This window comes from Protopterus annectens, chromosome 4.part0 (genome assembly GCF_019279795.1).
Source record: "Protopterus annectens isolate FY-2018-M chromosome 4.part0, PAN1.0, whole genome shotgun sequence".
NCBI classification, from domain to species: Eukaryota; Metazoa; Chordata; order Ceratodontiformes; family Protopteridae; genus Protopterus; species Protopterus annectens.
Window position 1 is genome coordinate 1,584,469,588 of NC_056733.1, and position 18,359 is coordinate 1,584,487,946.

An 18,359-nucleotide genomic window follows, 5' to 3' on the forward strand; every position below is an offset into this window, starting at 1 on the left:
ACTAAAACTACCGAACTTCTCAGGCCCAGAGTTCACACTACACCTAGGAAACTGATGACCAAAGTGCATTCTCAGGCCCCCATGCCATAGAAACAAATGCTTAGAATGGCTGAATACCTTATTACTTTAATTAGTGGAAGCAAGCCTTCCCCCTCTGAAAGACAAATAATTGATTTTCCTTCTGATTCTTCAGATCATGAGTCCAATGACTCTGACCCTTCTGATTACCAGGACATACCTTTATCTACCTATGAGGATTCTGATGCAGAGGATTCCATTCCCTCTGCCTCCCCACCAGAGGATTTTTATTTCAGTGTAACCCTGCATACCCTCAGACAGCATTTCCACTGGGAGTGCCAGGACTACCCACAGTCCAAAAAGAGACTCGGGAAATTTTTAAACTTGCCTCAGCACAAGCCTCTAGCTATCCCTCCTGTTCTGGAAATTGTAGATGATGTCTTCATGGCATCCAGTCTTCCCCTGATACTGAGCCACCAGCTCCCAGGAAACTTGACAGGTACCACAGAGTACCTGACTCCCACAAATTTCTATTTAAGAATCCCACTGCAGATTCAGAGACCATTTCCCAGGGACCTAAAGGCATCAAGGCTACTACAGCGAAAAACCCTACCTCTTCAGACAGGGATTCTAGGGCTTTAAACAGATGGGTTAAAAAGGTATACACCTCTACTACTCTTGATATCATGGCTTTAAATTGCCAGTTTTACATGTTAAAGTATCCGCAACATATTATGGAACTAATTAAACAGAAAATGATGTTGATTCCTGATTGTGCAGAACATAAAGATTTACAAGAGTTAATGCATTCTGCAAACCAAGTTGTAAAACATACTTTGCAGTGTGGTTTTGATGCTTTAGAAGCATCTTGCAGGGCTGCTGTCACTGGGTCTGTTCTTAGAAGGCATACTTGGCTAAAGGAACAAATCTTGCCGGACCCTGTCAAAGCAAAATTACTAGATGCTCCATTAAACCAAGAATGTTTGTTTGGCACTAAAGCAGAAGTCCTTAAAAAGATGGAGGAAAAAGCTAAATCTATGAAAACTGTTAAAGATTTTCTACAGGTACAGCTACCTAGATTCAGTAGGCATTGGCCTTCAAAAAACTGGTCCTTTCCAGTCTCTCCCAGACCTTCTCAGTCCAAACCCAGGGGCAGCAGACCACAAAGACTACAGTCTCAGGGTATGTGCAGATCTACACAATGGAGTGCTCCCACCACAAAAACAGGGAGTAGTAAGCCACCATCCTATGGAAAAAGTTCACAATGACTTGTCCTTCATCCTTCCCAGCCCTGCTCAAGTACTTGCACCCTTAGGAGGAAAACTCACCTTGCATGCAAAAAACTAGGAGTACATTACCCAGGACAGATGGGTCTTGAAGATTGTATCCCAGGGATATAGATTCTATTTCCACTCACTGCCAACCCTAAGCAGATGGCCAGACCTCCCCCCAAACCAGTGGACAGAGGCCCAAAAGCAAGTACTTTCTCTTCTCAGTATCAAGGCTATTCTACCTGTCCCAACAGAGCAAAGGGGACAAGGTTTCTACTCCAGACTGTTTCTGGTTCCCAGAAAAGAAATTTCTTGGTGCCCTATCCTGGATCTGTCTATTCTCAACACCTTCCTGGTGGTTCCAAAATTCAAAATGCTTAATCTCCAACAGTTGCTCCCTATGCTAGCCAAGGACACCTGGCTAGTTACCCTAGACTTAAAAGAAGCTTATCTGCACATCCCCATAAGGGAATCTTGCAGGAAATATCTATGTTTCAGAGCAGGCTCTATGCTCTATCATTTCTTTACACTTCCCTTTGGCTTATCTACTGCACCCAGGGTATTCACAAAATGCCTGGCTCCAGCCATTGCATACGGCAGGCAGAGAAAAATTCAAATTTACCCATACTTGGACGATTGCCTGATTCAGATGGACAGTCAAGAATTGCTACTTCAGCACCTGACATTTGTAAAGAGACTTCTAACTTCTCTGGGGTGTACCATCAATGAAAAGAAATCACATCTGGTACCCAGCCAAAAGATTGTGTTCCTGGGAGTAAGCTTGAATACAGCTTCCCAGATGGCATTCCTCACTCCAGAAAAACAGATTTATTTGACAAACTACTTCAATCTACTGGCCACTCAAACCCAGCTATCTGCAAGAAAAATACTGCAAGCCCTAGGGTTCATAGCCTCTTGCATTCTACTAATTCCATATGCAAGACTGCATACGAGGAAACTTCAATATTACTTAAAAAAGTCTCTGGTGCCAACATTCTCAAACCTGGAAACAATGATTCCTATCATTCCTTGCCTAAGGACAGAGTTCCTTTGGTGGGCAGAGGCCTGCTACCACAACAAGGGACTCCCTTTCACTCAACCCCCTGCCGCCCAAACCCTGACAACAGACGCATCAGACTATGCATGGGGGGGGGGGGGGGGAATCACATGGCAGGCAAATGCATTCAATGCAAATGGAGTCCAAAACAAATACACCTGCATATCAATCAAAAAGAAATGTTAACTGTACAGAATGCACTGACAGCCTTCAAATACCTTATCCTTCCAGGACAACTATTGATAAAGACAGACAACACCACAGTTATGTGGTACATAAACAAGCAGGGGGAATTCATTCCTACCCACTCTGCAAGTTAGCCATGGCTCTGTGGAACACAGCCTTGAACAATTAAGCGCACCTACAAGCTCAATTCTTGCCAAACTAAATTTACTGGCAGACGACTTAAGCAGAAATCTAATGGACCCACGCGAGTGGAAACTGGAACCCAAATCATTCAAGCTTCTGATCCACAGATGGGGGGTACCAGAGGTGGACCTCTTTGCTTCCCCCAGAACCATCAATTGAGCAAATTTTGCATCAGAACTCCTCACAGCCAAGCATGGAAAGTGGATGCCCTGTCCTTTACATGGAAAAACCTGTCAATCTATATCTATGCCTTTCCCCCTCTGCCCCTCCTCTCGAAAGTCCTACTAAAGATCAAACAGGACAAGCCAAGGACAATCCTGATTGCACCAGACTGGCCACGCCAGCACTGGTACTCACTTTTACCCAGTCTAACAGTAGTGCCACAATGACACCTGCCTCAGACCCTTTCCCTGCTGTCCCAGCAGGAGGGCCAGATTTTAGTACTCACTTTTATGCAGTCTGACAGTAGTGCCACCATGACACCTGCCTCAGACCCCTTCCCTGCTGTCCCAGCAGGAGAGCCAGATGTTCTTCGTCTTCCCTTGCTGCAGTCCTGACAATTGGGTATAGTCCGCGTCCCAGTCGGCCCGAATACCAGAGTATAAGGCTGACGTCGGTCATGGCGCCTTAGACTGACGTCAGTACGTCAGGGTACTAATGCGCATGACCGACGTCATTTCCTCAGTCTTTTTTGCCGCATGGTCCGATGCAGAAGCAATTTTGCGAGTGCAGGTTGGCGTTCTGAGATTTTCCGAAACCGGAGTTTCAGACCGAATACAGAGTTGGCTAAGTAACACCGTTGGGGAACATTTTGGTTTTTTCTTGCCTCAGTATTTAACCGGATGTCAGAAAAAGTGAATAACTGTATTTCTTGTGGGAAGCAGATACCGCATAGGGATTATCATACTTTGTGTATACCTTGTTTAGGGCCTGAGCACGACGTTGTTGGTCGCTCTTGTGCTAGATTTAACAAGCGCACTATTAAGAGGAGGCTTGATTGTGCTAGGTTAGTGTTTGGAAAGCGTTGCAATTATACTATGCCGCCGGATGCTCCGCGCCTGCTTCATCTAAGAAGCGCAAGGACAAAACAGTGAAGTCTAGGGGTGAGGAACCGGCAGTCCCGGACGTCGGTCCTTTAGAAGGCTCAGGGAGCCAGAGGTTTTGCCAGGAGTCTCTATGGAGTCTCAGGCAGATACTTTACTGTTACAGGATGTGCCCTCTCAGGAGGTAGGCCAGGCTGAGGGGCTTCTCAGGTAACTGTTCTTCCCTCTCTTCCCAAGGTAGTTAGGGCCTCTCCTTCTGTTGCCAAAGCTTCTTTTAGAGGAAGGCCAAGTTCAGCTTCTGTAGGGGCTTCTCCTAGCATTTCGGGCTCTGTGCCTAAGAAACATATGCTTAAAATGGCAGAAGATTTGATTACTCTGATTAGAGGTTCTATGCCCCCACCTGATAAGAGGCCTAGGGTGGAACAGGAGTTTGATAGTTTTGAACAGTGTTCACAGGCTTCAGAGTCTTCTGTGGAAGACTTGCAAGAGTTTCCTACTTATTCTGATTCTGATGTGGATGATTCCACTCCTTCAGCTTCTCCTCCTGAGGATTTTTCATTTTCAGAGACTCTTCACTCCATGAGGGAGCACTTTAAATGGGAAGGCCAAGATTACTCTGACTCCAGAAAAAGGCTTAGGGAATTCTTGTTTTTGCCCCAGCATAGGCCCTTAGCTATTCCTCCTGTGCTGAATGTGGTGGAGGATGTTTTTGCAGAGGCTTCTCTGAACCCTGATTCCTTGCCTCCTGCTCCTGTTAAGCCTGATAGGTATTATAGGGTGCCCGAAGCTCATAAGTATTTGTTTAAGAGTCCCAGGGCGGACCCAGAAACTGTTTCTCAGGGGCCTAAAGGTGTTAAAGCTTCTGTGGTTAAAAATCCTGTACCCTCTGATAAAGAGGCAAGGGCTTTGGATAGGTGGGGTAAGAAAGTATATACTTCTTCCACTCTAGCCATGAGGCGTTGAATTGTCAATTTCATATGCTGAAATATCAGAATTATCTCCTTTCACAATTGAAATCTAAGGTGGATGCTTTGGCGGAAGGTATTGAGTGTAAAGAATTGCTGGATTTGGTTCATGTGTCTGAACAAGTGGGTAAGCATTCTTTGCAGTGTGGTTTTGATGCTGTTCAGGCCTCCTCGAGGGTGGCTGCTACTAGTTCTGTTCTTCGTGAGACATGCATGGTTGAAGGATCAGAATTTAGCTGAGCATGTTAAGACCAGGATTTTGGATGCTCCTTTACAGTCTGATCTGTTGTTTGGACCGCCTGTGGAAGCAGTTTTAAAGAAAATGGAGGACAAAGCTAAGTCTATGCAGACTGTTAAAGATTTTTTGCAGGTGCAGCCTCCAAGTTTAGTAGAAATTGGCCTGCTAAGGGGTGGACATATCCTGCTTATGGTTCCCAGTCTAGGGGTAGGTCTAGACGTGGTAGGGGCAGGGCTCAAGGTTCGTTTAGGCCTAGATCAGACAGTTCACCTGCTCAGACTTCTGGTGAGGGCAGGGGTCAGTCCTTTCGTAAGCAGAACCAATGACCTGCCTTTTCAGCTGCCAGTGGACTCTCGTCTGGCAGCTCCTTTGGGAGGAAGATTGTCTCTTTTCAAAGAAAATTGGGATTTAATCACTCAAGACAGATGGGTGCTGGATATCATTCATCACGGGTACAGATTTTATTTCCACACAATGCCCCTTTCAAAGGCATGCCAGATGTTCCTCCTCCACAAAGAAAGAAGCTCACAAGCAAGTTTCTCAGTTACTCCAGATAGGGGCTATTCAGCCAGTCCCTGTGTCAGAAAGGGGCTTGGATTTTATTCTCGCCTGTTCCTAGTACCAAAGAAGGGGAACACGTGGAGACCAATTTTGGATTTATCTATCCTCAACACTTATCTGGACATTCCCAAGTTCAAGATGTTGACGTTACAGCAACTGCTACCTCTGCTGGGCAAGGATCACTGGATGGTAACTTTGGATCTCAAGGAAGCTTACCTTCATGTGCCCATAAGGCTAAGTTGCAGAAAGTATTTGCGTTTGAACTGGAGATTTTCATTATCAGTTCTCTGCATTGCCCTTTGGCTTATCTACTGCGCCCAGAGTATTCACAAAGGTTCTGGCTCCAGTGATAGCTTACTTCAGGCTTCAAGGCATTCAAATTTATCCTTACTTGGACGACTGCCTGATTCTGGCTCAAGAAAAGGAACACCTTCTACAGCATCTGGAATATGTCATAGCAGTGCTAAGATGCCTAGGGTATTCTGTGAACGAAATAAAGTCCAGTCTAGTACCCTCTCAAGACATGTGCTTTCTGGGTGTGAGACTGAATACAGCAGCCCAGATGGCCTTTTTAACCCCGGACAAACAAAAGAGTCTGTCACTTTACTTCCATCAACTATCTCATCAGTCCGTGCTGACTGCAAGGACAGTCCTTCAAGCATTAGGGTTCATGGCATCTTGTATTCTGGTGCTTCCCAATGCCAAACTGCATATGAGGAAGCTGCAATGGTATCTCAAAATGTATGGACACAGCACTGCCAAGATTTGGACACTGTCATTCAAATAATACCTTGCCTTCAAATGGAATTCTTGTGGTGGGCTCAGGAATGTCACCTAAACAAGGGACTCTCTGTGACCCAGCCAGAGGCGAGTCAGATTTTAACGACAGATGCCTCGGATACTGCTTGGGGAGCTCATCTAAATGGAAAGTGGATACAAGACAAGTGGCCTGCCAGACTACAGCATCTACATATCAACATGAAGGAGATGTTGGCAGTCCAGTTTGCATTGATGGCGTTCAAGGAGTTACTTCTTCCAGGGCAGGTGTTGATTCTGACAGACAACACAACTGTCATGTGGTACATCAACAAGCAAGGGGGAACACATTCTTATCCTCTATGCAGGCAAGCAATGATTTTATGGGAGACTGCGTTAAGCCTGCAACTGACTCTTCAGGCAAGGTTTCTGCCAGGAGCACAGAACTCCCTAGCAGATGTATTAAGCAGACAAATCATGGATCCCCACGAGTGGAAACTGGATCTTCATGTATTTCAGACATTGACAGTGTCATGGGGAACTCCAGACATAGATCTGTTCGCTTCTCCACTAAACCACCAGCTGCCAAAGTATTGCACAAAGGGGTTTCAACACACAGCTTGGAAAGTGGATGCTCTGTCTTTCAGTTGGAAAAACCTTCATGTCTATGCCTTTCCACCTCTGCCTCTTCTTCCAAAGGTATTACTCAAGGTCAGACAGGACAGGCCAAGGATGATTTTGATAGCTCCAGATTGGCCTCGGCAACACTGGTACCCACTTCTAAGGAGTCTTGTAAAGAAGCCTCCATGGCCTTTACCTCTGATTCCTCATCTGTTATCTCAGAAGGACGGTCATCTGCTCAATGTCAAGCTTCAATCTCTTCATCTCACGGCTTGGCATATTCTGTGTTGAAGCATGGTAGGTCTCAGCTTCCTCAACAAGTTTTAAATGTGATTATGGAAGCTAGAAGGCCTAGTACTAGGAGAGTGTACGCAGAAAAATGGAAGAGATTTTTATTTTGGAGTACAGCAAAGAATTTGGAGATTTCAGAGCCTAATTTGAGTGTGGCTCTTCAATATCTTACTGAATTATTGGACAAAGGTTTGTCTTTCTCTTCCATAAAGATTCATGCTGCAGCAATTTCAGCTCACTATGATTGTGACCCACCTTTGTTTTCGCATCCTTTGTTCAAGCAGTTTCTTAGAGGGGCAAAGAATATAAGACCCCCACGTAGAGCTCCTACTCCTGCTTGGGATCTCAATTTTGTGTTGGAAAAACTTACTCTACAACCTTTTGAGCCTGCAGCTACTGCTGAATTGAAATATTTGTCATGGAAGACTGCTTTTCTGTTGGCTATTACTTCTGCAAGAAGGGTGTCTGAGTTGCAGGCCCTTATGGCAGTAGAGCCCTTCTTGATTTTCCATAAGGACAGGGTATCTTTACGTACTAATCCTTCCTTTATGCCTAAGGTGGTTTCTAGTGTGGCTTTAAACCAAACTATTCATTTGCCTACGTTTTTTGCAGATCCTCAAAATAAAGGGGAGAAGATTTTACACACTTTAGATGTACACAGGCAATTGCGTTACTATTTGAGCAGGACTAAAGATTTTAGGCAGTCTCAGCAGTTACTTGTTTCTTTTGCTTTAAGTTCACAGGGCAAGCCTGTGTCAAAACAAACTATTTCTAGGTGGATTGGCTTTTGCATTGCATTTTGTTATTCCCATCATGGCAAAGAGGTTCCAGCTGGGATTAGGCCTCATTCCACTAGGGCTACTGCCACTTCAACAGCATTTCTCAGGGGGGTGGCAACTAAGGATATTCTGGAGGCAGCTACTTGGAGTTCAGTGCATACTTTCTCTAGGCATTATCACCTGCCTATATACTCTAAGACTAGAGCTGGTTTTGCCACAGCTGTTTTACAAGGCATGTTGTCAGCTCCTGCTACTTTATAATTTGCCAACCTCCCTTACCTCTGCTTTGGGATTCTACCCAATTGTCAGGACTGCAGCAAGGGAAGACGAAGAACATAGTACAGTTTTGTACCTACCATAAATGTAGATGTTCGAGGATTCCCTTGCTGCAGTCCAATTAACCTCCCTCCTTCCCTCTGTGTTTCAGGGTGGTTGTGTAGGTGAGTTTACATGCTTATATTTTTGTACATGTTTTTGGTGCAGGTTGTTTTGGGACTTGTCTTTTTGGGTCTTCTGACATCTGGGGCAAGAAAAGACTGAGGAAATGACGTCGGTCATGCGCATTAGTACCCTGACGTACTGACGTCAGTCTAAGGCGCCATGACCGACGTCAGCCTTATACTCTGGTATTCGGGCCGACTGGGACGCGGACTATACCCAATTGTCAGGACTGCAGCAAGGGAATCCTCGAACATCTACATTTATGGTAGGTACAAAACTGTACTATTTTACATCCTCATCTGCAAACCCTGAACCTAGCAGAATGGCTCATCCCCTGAATGCATCACCAGTAACCCTCAGTAAACAGGTGCTGGATCTTATCCTTGAGGCCAGGAATACTAGTAGTAGTAAGTCCTATTCAGAAAAGTGGAAAAGATACTGATGTTCATCGTGTTACACTACTGCAGTCATTACACTTGGGTTATCCTGCCATCAGGTGATTCCCCAGTCGGCCTGAGTTCCAAAGTCTTGGTCCTGCGTCGGTTGCTGTCGCCTCCTCCCTGACGTCAGTGCGACAGGGGTATATAAGATGCAGACGACGCCATTTTCTTCAGTCTTTCTTGCCGCGCGGTGCCCGAAGCAAAAGCAGTTCGCAAGTGCCTTTCGGCAGTCTCCTGAGATTTTCATTCCAAATCCATAAACAAAGTCTTCTACAAAGCTAAGTACCCCATTGGGGAAACTTTTTCTTGCCTCAGACCGATGTCAGTAAAAGTTAATAACTGTATTTCTTGTGGGAAGCAAATACCTCATAAGGATTTCCATTCCTATTGTATCCCATGCCTAGGCCCAGACCATGACGTCACTGGTTGTCGGTTTTGTGCTAGGTTTAACAAGCGTACTATTAAACGTCGGTTTGATTTTGCCCAACATTATTTTGGTAGAAAATTCAATTATACCATGCTGTTGGAACTTCCGACAACCGGAATACACAATAAGCGCAGACAAGGATAGGCATCCGAGGCCTAAAACTGACGACAAAGCCTCTTCTAGGCCAGTCGCCAGTTCTCCAGTTTTCAGCGAGGTGCCTTCGCAGCCCCTGATGACCGCTTCTGTAGAACCACAGGCCGCCTCTGACTCCCACGTGGAGATGGCTGGGCCTTTGGACACACGAGTTATTCAGCTTACCGAGACTAACCTTTCAGAGGGATCCGGAGTAGCTGAGCAACTGACAGCTTCAGAGGGTGTCTTCAGACCTACTCAGTTAAACATTAAACCCACAGCTAAGTCTAAGCCTCCTTTAAAATCTAAGAAACAAATACAACATTCTCCAGGACAGGCCTCCATGCCTAAGAAACAAATGCTCAAAATGGCCGAAGACCTAATCACTCTGATCAGGGGGTCCCATCCCCCTCCTGATAAAAGGCCTAGACAGGGTGTAGACTATGACTCATCCGACCAGGTGTCCATCTCTTCTGATTCATCCTCAGACCTAGGATACTCTTTACCCCCTTATGAGGATTCTGATGCTGAGGAATCAATTCCACCAGCCTTACCGCCTGAGGACTACTCCTTTGGGGAAACCCTACATAGCATGAGGGAGCATTTCCACTGGGAAGGCCAGGATTACTCAGAATCCAAGAAAAGGCTCAGAGACTTCCTTTTATTACTTCAACACAGACCCCTTGCTATTCCTCCAGTGTTAGATATTGTGGATGATGTGTATACTGAATCCAGCTTAAATCCTGATTCCTTACCTCCTGCCCCTGTTAAACCTGACAGATACTACAGAGTCCCTGACTCACATAAATTTCTGTATAAAAGCCCTGTAGCTGACCCTGAAACTATTTCTCAGGGACCCAAAGGAGTTAAGGCCTCATCAGCCAAGAATCCAGTTCCCTCTGACAGAGATTCCAGACCATTGGACAGATGGGGAAAGAAAGTATATACGTCTGCAACTTTAGCAATGAGAGCCTTAAATTGTCAGTTTCACATGCTAAAATATCAGCAATTTTTACTGTCTCAGTTAAAACAGAAAATGCTTCCAGAATCAAATCGTCCTCATTTTAAAGAAATGCAGGATTTATTGCGTGCAGCTGAACAAGTGGGAAAGCATACTTTGCAATGTGGTTTTCATTCTCTAGAGGCCTCCTGCAGAGCAGCAGTTACAGGCTCTGTCATTAGAAGACATGCTTGGTTAAAAGAACATATGTTGCCAGATCATGTTAAAGCAAAATTATTGGATGCACCTTTTCAGCAGGATGTGTTATTTGGAGTTAAGGCAGAAGAGATATTAAAGAAAATGGAGGATAAGGCAAAATCTATGCAAACGGTGAAGGATTTCTTACAGGTTCAGCCTCCTAGATTTAGCAGAAACTGGCCAACTAAGAATTGGTCCTTTCCAATTACAGACAGACCTCAAAGGGGAAGATACAGATGTCCAAGAGGTAGCGGTCAAACACAAGGCCCTTATAGGTCTTGACAATGGCTTGCATCAGGCCAGAAAGAAGGGGAAGACAGGCCGCAACCATATAAAAAGCAGCTCCAATGACTTCCCACTACAGCTGCCAAACAAATCCCTCTTGGCAGCCCCCTTGGGAGGAAAACTGGCACTCTTTTCCACAATTGGCAAATGATCACCAAAGACAAATGGGTTCTCAACATCGTGTTTCAAGGTTACAGGTTCCACTTTCACACTCTGCCAAGGTTAAAAGGAATGCCAAATCTGCCACCAAATCAATGGGCAGAGGCTCAAAAACAAATTACAGCACTCATGGGTATGAGAGCTATTCAAAAGGTACCATCACAGGAGCAAGGACAAGGATTTTACTCAAGACTCTTTCTGGTACCCAGACAGGACAAAGCCTGGAGGCCCATTCTGGATCTTTCATCTCTAAACACTTACCTGGATGTTCCGAAATTCAAAATGTTGACATTACAGCAGCTTCTTCCCATGCTGGGCAAGAAAGCTTGGCTCGTGACTTTGGACCTCAAGGAGGCATACCTGCATGTCCTTATCAGACAAAACTGCAGAAGATACCTCAGATTCATAGCTGGTTCAATGCATTACCAATTCTCTGCACTGCCCTTTGGCTTATCTACTGCGCCCAGGGTCTTCACAAAGTGCCTGGCACCAGTAATTGCATTTTGCATACAGAAAGGAATTCAAATTTATCTGTACCTGGACGACTGCCTGATTCAAGCAGAGAGCAAGGACATTCTTCTAAAGCATCTGGCGTTTGTAAAAAAGTTATTAAGTTGCCTGGGGTACACAGTAAACGAAAAAAAATCAAAACTAGTGCCCTCACAAGAGATTATATTCCTGGGAGCCAGCTTGAACGCAACAGCCCAGATGGCTTATCTCACGCCAGACAAGCAAGGACAACTGACTCAATTCTTTCAATTGATGGCAACAAAGACCCAACTCCCTGCAAGAAAAATTCTGCAGGCCTTGGGTTGCATGGCATCCTGCATACTACTAATTCCATATGCCAAACTGCATATGAGGAAACTTCAATGGTACCTAAAGAATGTATGGTCTCAACACTGTCAAAGTTTGTAAACAGTTATACCACTAATCCCTTGCCTTCAATAGGAGTTTCAGTGGTGGGCTCAAGCTTGTCACCTCAACAAGGGACAGCCTTTTACACAACCCACAGCCAGGCAAACACTGACAACAGATGCATCGGATTACGCCTGTGGAGCACACATGGCAGGCAAATGTATTCAGGGCACGTGGCCCGCAGAACAAAGGCATCTTCACATCAATCAAAAAGAGATGCTAGCTGTACAAAATGCCCTTATAGCTTTCAAGGACCTGCTGCATCCAGGACAACTACTGATAGAGACAGACAACACCACAGTTATGTGGTACATAAACAAGCAAGGGGGCACTCAATCCTACCCCCTATGCAGACAAGCCATGACCTTGTGTAACACAGCTATAAACATTCAAGTTCATCTGCAAGCACAATTCCTGCCAGGAGAGAAAAACACACTGGCAGACGACTTAAGCAGAAACATCATGGATCCCCACAAATCGGAATTGAAATCTGCAAATATTCAGAATGATAATACAGAAATGGTGGAGCCCGGACATAGATCTGTTTGCATCCCCAATAAACTGCCAGCTACAAAAATTCTGCACAAGGAGTTACCATCCACAAGCATGGAAAGTGGATGCCCTCTCATTCAGCTGGGAGAACCTACAAGTATACGCTTTCCCACCACTACCTCTCCTGCCAAAGGTACTCATAAAAGCCAGGCAAGAAGAGCCAAAGATGATCCTGATTGCACCAGACTGGCCACGCCAGCACTGTTACCCAATCTTAAGGAGCTTAGCACAAGAACCACCCTGGATTTTGCCTCAAATCCCACATCTGCTGACTCAGCACAACAGTCAAATACTACACAGCCAGCAAAAGACCTTAAACCTAGCTGCATGGAAGATTCCTTAGTCAAGCAAGCAATGCCTCTCCCCAAAGCTGTTATGGATGTCATTCTGGAGGCCAGAAGGCCTAGTACCAGGAAAGCCTATTCGGATAAATGGAAGAGATTCTGTGCCTGGAACCAAGCTCACAGCCTTGACCCTCTTGTCCCAAACATTCCTCAGATACTACAATACTTAACTGAGATGCTGGACAAAGGCCTCTGCTTCTCACCCATCAAGATCCATGCCTCTGCCATCTCTGCTCATTACAACACAAATCCACCAATTTTCTCTAATCCTTAAAACAGTACCTCAGAGGGGCTAAAAACATAAGACCGCCCTGTAGAGCACCTACTCCAACTTGGGACCTCAACTTTGTTTTGGAAAAACTAACTTTGCCTCCTTTTGAGCCAGCTAACACAGCAGAATTAAAATGTATCTCTTGGAAAACTGCTCTGCTCCTGGCAATAACATCAGCATGAAGAGTTTCAGAATTACAGGCACTAATGGCAGTGGAACCTTTCCTCATTTTCCACCAGGACAGGGTGTCTTTAAGAACTAGCCCTACGTTTATGCCAAAAGTGGTATCCAGTGTGGCTCTAAACCAAACTATTCACCTGTCAACTTTTTATCCTAAACCACAGAATAAAGGGGAGAGACTACTGCACTCTTTGTACATTCACAGGCAGTTACGCTTCTACTTGGACAAAACCAAAGCTTTCAGAAAATCTGAGCAATTATTGGTAGCATATGCTGCAGGAGCACAGGGAAAAGCCATTTCAAAACAGACTATTTCAAAATGGATAGGATATTGTATACGTTTCTGCTACACATACCATGGAAAACCTGTACCTAGCAGCATTAGATCTCACACCACCAGGGCAACAGCCACTTCAACTGCCTACCTCAGGGGAGTACCTACCAAGGATATTTTGGAAGCAGCAGCTTGGAGTTCTGTACATACCTTCACCAAGCATTACCATCTGCCTCTGTACTCTAAATCCAGAGCTGGCTTCACCACTGCAGTGCTGCAGGGCCTTATAGCCATCCCTAATGCCTTATAGAACCAGCCACCCTACCTCAGCTTTGGGATTCTACCCAAGTGTAATGACTGCAGCAGTGTAACACAAACATAGTACAGTTTTGTACCTACCATAAGTAGATGTTCGAGTTTATATACTGCTGCAGTCCAGGTTACTCTCCCTCCTTCCCCTCTTACTGGCTGGTACGTACCTATGTCTTCTACCCTTACTACCTATGGGGAGTATTTGCTGGTAGCTGTAAATTGTTTTTTGCTTTTCTTATGTATGTTTTATTAGCAATTGGAATTGCCTACCTATTTAGAGGCACCTGACATCTGGGGCAAGAAAAACTGAAGAAAATGGTGTCAGCTGCATGTTATATACCCCTGTCGCACTGACGTCAGGGAGGAGGCGAAAGCAACCGATGCTGGACCAAGACTTTGGAACTCAGGCCGATTGGGGAACCACCTGACGGCAGGATAACCCAAGTGTAATGACTGCAGCAGTGTATACACTCGAACATCTACATTTATGGTAGGTACAAAACTGTACTTTCTTTGAGCCAGTCTCAGGGAAGGGACACAACCCTGCCCATCTTACCTCAAATCTTAGATTATCTAACAGAACTGCTCCACAAAGGCCTATCCTTCTCTTCTGTTAAGATTCATGACTGTGCCATCTCAGCTCATTACAATACTGAGCTACCCCTCTTCTCTCACCCTCTGGTCAAACAGTTCCTGAGAGGAGCCAAAAATTTTAAGACCCCTGAGGGAGATCTCCTACTCCAGCCTGGGACCTTAACTTTGTACTGGAGAAGTTTATGATTTCCCCCTTTGAGCCTGCTGCTACAGCAGAGTTAAGATTCCTTTCTTGGAAAACAGCCTTACTTCTAGCCATCACTTCAGCAAGATGAGTGTCTGAGTTGCAGGCCCTTATGGCCGTGGAACCCTTCATTATCTTCCATGCGGACAGGGTTTCCCTCAGGACCAACCCATCATTTATGCCCAAGGTGGTATCTAGTGTGGCTTTAAACTAATCCATCCATTTACCAACTTTTTCCCTAATCCTCAGAATAAAGGGGAAAGGATCCTGCACTCCTTGGACGTGCACAGGCAGCCTGGGTTCTACCTTGACAGGACTAAACTTTTCAGGAGATCTGACCAGCTACATATTCAGCTTTGCTACAGGGTCAGAGGGCAAGGCCATTTCAAAGCAAACCATCTGCAAATGGATAGCACACTGCATCCATTTCTGCTACAAACACCATGGAAAACCTACCCCACAGGGGATCAGAACCCATTCCACTAGGGCAACCTCAACCTCTATAGCATTTCTCAGTGGAGTCCCCACCAGGGACATCCTTGAAGCTGCAACCTGGAGTTCTGTACATACCTTCAGCAAGCATTACCACTTGCCTATTTTTTTCTAAATCCAGAGCTGGATTTGCTACAGCAGTCTTACAAGGCCTGCTAGCCAGCCCTAATACTTCTTGACTGCCTGCACCCTTCCTCAGCTTTGGGAATCTACCCAAGTGTGATGACTGCAACAGTGAAACATGAAGAACATAGTATAGTTGTGTACACTTATTATAAATGTAGATGTCTGAGTGTATTCACTGTTGCAGTCCTGGTTACCCACCGGCCAACCCCCTGACTTTTCTATACTTTTTACCTATCTTCTTTTTTGCCATATTTTATGGCAATGGTATTTACTTTTTACTGGAGGTCTTCCACATCATGTAATTGTTTCCTATTTTGGGGGCTCCTGACATCTGGGGCAAGAAAAATTGATGTAATGGTGTCGGCTGCACGTTTTATACCCCTGACGACCTGACGTCATGGAAGAAGACAGCATCCGACACAGAAATCCCATGACTCTGGTATTCAGGCCGACTGATGGCTACCTGCAGGCAGAAACCCAAGTGTAATGACTGCAACAGTGAATACACTCGAACATCTACATTTATGGTAAGTGTACACAATTGTACTTTGTGTACACTTACCATAAATGTAGATGTTTGAGTGTATTCACTGTTGCAATCTTGGATTCCCTCCCACCAGCCCCCTGGTTTTCTCTCTTTCTACCTCTCCTCTCTATGGCCATTCCTAATGGCATTGGTAATTACTTTTTACTGGTGTTGTTCCCCACCATATACCAGCTCCCTATTTGGGGGCTCCTGACATTTGGGGCAAGTAAAACTGACGTAATGGTGTTGGATGGTGTTTGCTACCTGTTTTATATCCCTGACGACCTGCCATCATGGAAGAAGCGACAGCATCTGACGCAGAAATACTAAGACTTTGGTATTCAGGCCAACTGAGGGCTACCTGCAGGCAGATAACCCAAGTGTGATGACTGCAACAGTAAGTACACTCGAACATCTACATTTATGGTAAGTGTACACAATTGTACTTTGTGTACACTTACCATAAATGTAGATGTTTGAGTGTATTCACTGTTGCAGTCTTGGATTCCCTCCCACCAGCCCCCTGGCTTTCTCTCTTTCTACCTCTCCTCTCTATGGCCATTCCTAATGGCATTGGTATTTACTTTTTACTGGTGTTGTTCCCCAGCATATACCAGCTCCCTATTTGGGGGCTCCTGACATTTGGGGCAAGTAAAACTGATGTAATGGTGTTGGATGGCATTGGCTACCTGTTTTATATCCCTGACAACCTGCCATCACGGAAGAAGCGACAGCATCTGACGCAGAAATACTAAGACTCTGGTATTCGGGCCAGCTGAGGGCTACCTGCAGGCAGATAACCCAAGTGTGATGACTGCAACAGTGAATAAACTCAAACATTTACATTTATGGTAAATGTAAACAACTGTACTTTTTATTCATTTTTTTATTTTTTATATCAACGGTTCTTTTATATATGAGATTTGTTTGATGCCAGTTGTCATGCAAAGTTGGTTAATTAGTTGAATCTAGCCAAGTTAGAAATGTGAGACTCTAGCTCATTAAAGGAGGGGGAGATGGATAGAGTAACTTGGCCAGGAACTGAAACTTGCAAAACTGCTTTTTTTTTCTTCTGTCTCAGTAATATGTTGACACTTTTTCAAGCTTCTTTCAGAGAATATGTAAGTACATCATTAGGAACAGCATCTGTAAAACTCTGGGCAGATCAGTCAATGCAGACTCTCAAACTTGGCATTTTTTCAGGTGTTCCATTCTAAGTGACTGGAAGTCTAGTCTGACAACAAATTAATGGTAGGGCTGCATGTTCTCAGAATCTCTGCTCTCATAATGCATTATGGGACAGATTTATCTTTCCAAAGGAATGAGCATGTCAGCCCCATGATGGCAGAGAAGGATTAAAAAAATAAAATTAGGAATTTTTTGCTACAGGCAACTTTGGGAGGTGCAGTAATTCATGGCAAGATAAATATATGATGTGATGTTGTCAATCTAGCCTTTATTCTCACTTATGGGTCGGATCTATTATTGATGTGAGCCATTCCAAAAGCTGAAGGTCTTCAGCAAAGCTCATGGGCATCCTTCTTTACCCATAATTCTACCCCCAGCATCCTGAGATCTCATTTGCCACTCTGTGAAGAAGGTTCTACTAGAAAGGTCTGAGCTAAGTTTTTTCAATTTTTTTGTTATAGTATCTGTCATAGTTTATCATTAATTTTATATATCTTTACCCTCTCTTAATTCTTCTTTAGAGTGAGTGTTAGGCAACTTAGTTCTTTCGCTCCTTACTTTCAGTTGTTAGCATCCGTTTAAGTTAGAAAACTTCTAACTAATGTCCGTTTAAGTTAGAGAACATTTACCCCACTTTTCCTCTTTCTTTTTGATAAAAGGTCTGTTTTAGTTAGAGGATGAATAAATTAAAAAAAAAAAAGTTTCCTTTCTCTTTCCTTCTAGGTGTCCATTTAACTTAGAGGACTGCTTGTGTGGGTTTGTGTGAATGTGTCTCTTCTTTCCTACTTTCTTGTTATAGAATGTCTCAAAAACAGAAAGGGAAGCCTATTGGCTTTAAAATGTGTGAAAAATGTGGAAAAAATATGCCCCTTAGTGATTCACACACTTTATATGTGTATTGCTTCGGACCTGTTGATATACAGGAGTTGTGCTCAGTCTGCCGTGGATTTAACCAGAGCGTGCTGATGGAGCTCAAGCATAAACTTGTTGTGAAAGGTTAGTAAAAACTGCCTTTTCTGACGCTATATCCCTGGAATTGTCTTTGAAATCTGACAAATCGGAAAACTCCCAAAAGCATCTTTCTTTGATGCCAAAATCCTCCTCGGAGCCTAAGCAAAAAGCACCTAGACAGTTGGCTCTGATGGAACCTATAGAGTAGACAGCTGATTTTGGATCCAAGGCTTTATCGGAGCAATTGGAACCCTCAACTCTAAAGTCTACCTTGCCTTCCGAATTCAGGTATCTGAGCCAATCACCTTCTTTGGAACCAGTCCCGGTGGCTTCCATCACTGTTTTTGACTAGGTCAAGATTACCTACCATTTCTACCCAGTCCACCAAGAGTCTGT